The following is a 6,043-nucleotide window of genomic DNA, read 5'->3' as shown; positions in this document are numbered from 1 at the left end:
TATTCACCAAGGCATGTCAATATGATCGGCCAAAAAGGCCCAATAGGTGCCTCAGTCGCTATACTTTCCTTGGTAAACATCTTCTATTTATGTATATTTGACAGTCTTAATTTTGGTGATACATGATGTTGTAGTAAGGACTAGGGATGCTATAACACCCCATAACTACACTACCTCGTAACTCAAATGCATGCAATAGTTGAGATGTCCTCTAATCTTATTTATCGATATTTGAAGCAAATATACGGGCTATTAAGGTTTTAGCATTAATATCAAAGCACATGTTTTGCTTATATCGGTGAAACTACTTCTAACATTTGAGATGACATGTTGGTAAAGGTGATGTTAGTAAAAGCTTTCTTGATGTTTTCAATTACCGACACACAATGCACATCACATCAGTAAGATTTTTTTACAGATGTTTCTAGACTTTAGTAAAAAATGTAAGGTAAGTAACAAAAACATTTTTACTGACATAACAAGAAACATCAGTATTGATGTGAATATTTGTATTAACGCCCATGTAAAGGTCAATGAAAGTATTTTTACTAACATTTTCATGTCCATTGGTAAAAATTTAGTTAACTTTTTTTTTACATAATGGCCGATAGTTACATAACCCAATATTGGGTAAAAATTGCATGACTTCTATAAAGTCAACAAGCATAGTACAATTATTCTTGAACCAAATTTTGGCTGTTAAGTAAATCTCGAACTAGGCATTCAAAAATGTTTCCTTTACTGACGTGTTGAAATTCACAAGTCAGTAAATGCTTGTTGTTTTGTAGTGTAAGACCTTCACTGACTTGAACTATCTAAAAGGTGCAAGGTAAATATCCTTTGGCTGCAAAAGCTGTTGCAATGACTGGGTTTAGTTAGTTCATACATTTCATATGCTCACATAAAGCAGATTTAGTTGGAAAAGGTTGTAGATGAAGTTTTGGTATAAGGAATATTCCGAGATGAATTGAGCATTTGAGATTTTTTTCCTGCTCAATTGCATTATGGACTTCAACTGCCAACCTATGTCTAGACTTTGGTAGATGATCTAAAACAAAGCTTATGATGCTGATATAGCTTCACGCCCAAGAGAAGTGCTATCAAGGGCTTCTATTGATAGGGGGCTATGAAAAGAATCTTAAGAGGTTTAGATTGCAGATGTTGGTCTTCGCTAGAAATGAAAAGAAGTTTGCTTTCTCTTGATTCAATCAACAACTAAATGTCAACTTTTCTTTACTCCTTCCCCTCTTTATCGTTATTTAGAAAACTAGATCATAGGCCTCATAAATGGGAGGATGGATCCAGGAAAGGGGCAATGATCCTCAATCCTTGAAATGGAATTTGTGTATCTTCATAGATAAAATAGCGTTGAGGAAAATGAACTATACTTGATTGCTATTGTTTTTGTCTTGATAGAGAAAGAGACACATAGAGACAAAAGGCTTTGTGGCGCACTTCTCATAGTTACTTTAGGATAGAAGCTTATGTACTATTACCTTTGTTGGTTTGTTTTGTCGCAGAAAATACAGGTTCACCTACTATTCCAAATACATCGGATCAATCATGTTGGTGAGTACGAGAGATGTACTTAAGCCTCCATAGCCATACTTCAACCTGTAGCAATTCAACCATTAGAAGCATCCTTTTTAGAGAAACAACTCATATGCTTTGCAAATTTAAAGCCAAGAACCTATAGGGTTGGTCCTATGAACCTTCTAAAAATTATACTGCATATACTCAGGAACAATAGTGCATAATTCCCTTTAGCCCCTACAGTTTTAATATACAATTGCAAGGACTGATGAGGTGTCGAAGGTTGATAACTCCACAAACCAGAAAGATAATATCCTTATTTGCTTGCATTTAAAATGATAAGCATTTTCTTCCCAATTTCATTCGAAATTCATTTATATTGCACGTTTAGCAGATAGATCTTTCATTCCTCTTTCTCAACAATATTGGTGGCAGGTACCAAGTCCCCAACTTTCTCCCAATAGCATCTCCATTTTGTCCAAAAATTAGGTCTCTTTTAGTTCTCCACTACAACAAAATCCATCAATTAATTTGATGTAACTGATCAGGTTTAGGATTGGCCCAAGTTGCAATTTTTTCATTTAAACCTTCAAGGGTGACACCAATATTGCCTGCTTTTCCTAACCCATCTAACACAATGTTTTCTAGCTAAACGCTTATGACCTCCCCCTTTATGCCTTGTGGTAATGATTCCTTTGCAATTACGACCTTTACCATAATGATGCTATCCATAGATCAAATTTGTTTGTGGATTGGATTTCGCTTGACTGTCTATGGCTCATTTGCATGTGCTAGGGGTAGAAGTTTTGTATAAATGTATGGCCATGATACTAAGTATTTAGTCCTGATTAAGAGGAATGTACATAATCATCATTCCTTTCAGCACTAAATAAGCTTCCTTGCTTTGGTTTCTTCCTCGCAAACTATTAATGAATGTATTATGCAAATAGTCAATCTACTAATAATGGCTATGATTTTCAGTGGCTTATGTCTTTGCATTTAGAGCCATATATACAAAGAATTTACAAGGATTTAGAACTATTATGCATGGGACCATCTTCAAGAATGAACATCCATAAGCATACTAATTTGTACACCCTGTTGTCATGCATAACACAAAGAGAGAGAGAGAGAGAGAGAGAGAGAGAGAGAGAGAGATTTCTAAAAATTCGCATCAAATTACTGTCCTATCAACAACAAGTCACGATAAGAGGTCATGCCAAATAATGATCCAGCGATGACCACATTCAGGATGCTCTATTTTATTAGAACAATTAGTCACACTCTGGGTCATGTTATTAATGTATTCTGTTTACAACATTCTTTTGGTGATGCACTTAGGATAATTTTACATTGTTCATTCCTGAAGTTCAACCTGCTTAAGATGCCCTTTAAAATGACACAAAAGCTAAAATAGATCATGCATGTAGATCACATCAATGCATCAATGGTAAGCTCCATATATTAGATCAAATAAGCTGTTCATGTCTACCAAAAGGGAAAATATTTGACATGAACGTTTCCTACATGATAGATGGTCCCATTCATGAAAGAGCAATCCCACGATATGGGAGATAAGGAACAAGATGCTAGAGATAAGGCCACAGTTTCTAATGAAGAAAGATCATATTTTCCATGTAAGGTGGGAGCCTCGACCTACAAGAGAGAAACCATGAAAGAGCTAGAAGTAAGAAAAAGTTCTTAGGGTGCGAGTTGACTGGTGTAGTTTGACCAAGGTGCTTGATAAAGCAGTAACTCAAATACCATAATAGGCTGAATATAGTTAGAATGGACCGACCTCCTAAAAGCTTCAATCTAGACTCTAGAGCCCATCGCAGAAGCCATAGGATGACAGCAAGTTCAGGACAGATTCATTAAGACTGTCTATAAGTTTGTGCACCGTAAGAGCATGTCCCCATAATTTGTCCGGTTAGGTTTGCTGTCATGCCAATACCAATGGTGGTTACTGTAAGCGTCTTATTAAGATTTATTCTCGAAAATTAGGCACCTTTTTGTTCAGCCTCAAAATTTGGGCGCCGTTTTATTGTTCATCCAAAAATTACGCGCCTCTTTGCAATTTTTTTTTTTTCTAGAAATATTGAACGGATTATACTCTCATCAAGATGACCAGTTCTAGTACATAGAAGTAGCGTGGCTGCCTCTCGCAATGGCAGGTCTCACTCTCCGAAACTCTGCTGATATTTATGACTTATAGCTCCTTCTCAGGTAAACTAATGAAAATGATTTAAAATTATAATTAAAATACTTAACGCCTTGGTCACAGATCCGGATAACGGGAGAACCTTCACAAAATTCATGCCGACTGTGGGGCCTGATTCTCCATTTCCTCACAATCACCCAAAACAGGAATCTCATAAATAAAGCATCTTCCGCACTACCAAAAGCAGAACTCAGGATTACCGCTGCTTGTTGACCACAAAAGCTTCCAAAGTACATTTTCCAAAACGAATGTCTCGTCAAAAGATTACTTCACAAAAAGCAATAGAGAATGACCCAAAAAACATGATTTGACTCACCAAGTCAATAGCTGGAACAATTTACTGCCATCCAGAGCAGACCCCATTTCAGTAAATATAACACAAGGCAGACAGGATCATACCATATTTTAATTGAAAACAGGTCCTGTTTGTCATATGAATTCCAACTTTTGCACTAACCGACACATACAAACTCGTTGTCAAATCCAGTATGGTCATGTTTAGTCCTGGGTACTTACAAGCTTAGTCCTTTCATTTGGTCTGGACTGCAAATTTCCAAACATTCCAAATATAGCTACCTTCCCATATTTGAATCATGGCCATAATAAAAATAAGAAAACAGGAAAAAAAAAGTGAAATGCTACTCATCAGAAGTGAAACATTAAGAAAAAGACAACTAGAGGTCAACTTTGTGTAGTTTAATAAATCTTATTGCAGTTGATAATTATGATCTTATGTGGCCGACCGGAATATGTAGAGCGGAGCAAAAGGGTAAGAGAAAACAGAAAAAAGACTGTTTTATAGATAAACAGATTCTCAATTCCACAGAATGTGAAGATAATATATACACCAGACAGCAAGAGATATACTCACCAACCTGCATTGGCACAACTTACATCGAAAAGATCTTTACACTTCCCTTCTCCAATCTGAACTAGTGTTGCTTGTGCATTTGTGCATTTTCCGTATCACATGGATGTTAAAGTTCAAGAAAGCAGTACAACGGCATGTCTGGCATAGTGGCAGTTATAATTAGGAAGGTGATAGTCTGCACCCATATACATGCATATGCACATGTATATCCATCGCAAGAGAAAACTTCCCAAAACATTTGGAATTATGCTAACCAAAATATCAAAAATAAAATAATACAAAATTATTAGAATTTCAAAATAAACAAATGCCAGCCTGACTGCAGCCACAATAGGTCTTGGTGTGTCCATGCATACTGATATTGCGAACATAAGTAAGCGTGTGAAGTATCCATATGACATATGTGCCTGCAAACCAGACACATGTGTGTCCATATTTACAAAACATGGACACATCAAAAGGCCACAATGCCCATACTGCACCTTCGCCGTATATCGGTATATTTATAACTTTGACTTCCTCAAAGGGGGATATAGTGGCTTCTGATAGGAAGAAGCACTCCTGCTACAAATTCTTGTTGACTGGAAACCTCCTTATTAGAATTGGAATCCTACTTTATCATGAAATATAGTCCATAAAATAATAATTGACTTACAAGATCGGAGGATTCTCATCACACAAACTCATGGAAGCCATAGGTGCACCATGGCCATTTGACAGTCTTAGGATATATTTATATGTATGTCGAGGAACACCTCAGAGTTCATTACATTGACGAATATCATGTTGCACAAGGTACAAGGAGCCACATTGTGTGCAACTTTTCTGTTCATGTGCAACCAAAGATTTCATTGATTGAAGAAACGCCACAGGATGATGCTTCAAATTACATTCAAGCATTTAACATAAGTGTAACATGATTGCTATTTTCCTCATTTGGTAGCTCAAATCAGCATAAAAACATCTCGGAAATGAAGTTAACTCTTTATATACAGACAATACATTCAAGATGGCACTTTAACATGGTATTATGCATGCAATGATGTTGACTTCTCATATACAGCATTCATTAAGATTAAAAGTGCACTGTCCCAAATGGCTGGTGGACTACAAAGGCAGAAATATTCAGAAATCCAAATGTCTGCTGCTCAGTCTTAGTGCATCATTTTTTATTGTATTAGCCTTTCTCATCTTTACTTGTATGAGTTGCAGAAATATTCTTAGCAAATCAATTAGAAAAAACCTTTGATAGGTCCAATGAATCATCTTACAATGATAGAGACACAACAAAAAGGCATGTTCAAAACGGAACTTAACATGGAAAACATCAGTCATTTGGACAGTATAACCAATTTCATCTCTTCAAGAGGATTCTACCTAACCTGCATCCTTGATATATTCTTTGTTTCCACCTGCAT

Source organism: Nymphaea colorata, chromosome 8 (genome assembly GCF_008831285.2).
Source record: "Nymphaea colorata isolate Beijing-Zhang1983 chromosome 8, ASM883128v2, whole genome shotgun sequence".
Lineage (NCBI taxonomy): Eukaryota > Viridiplantae > Streptophyta > Magnoliopsida > Nymphaeales > Nymphaeaceae > Nymphaea > Nymphaea colorata.
This window is presented reverse-complemented; position numbering follows the sequence as displayed.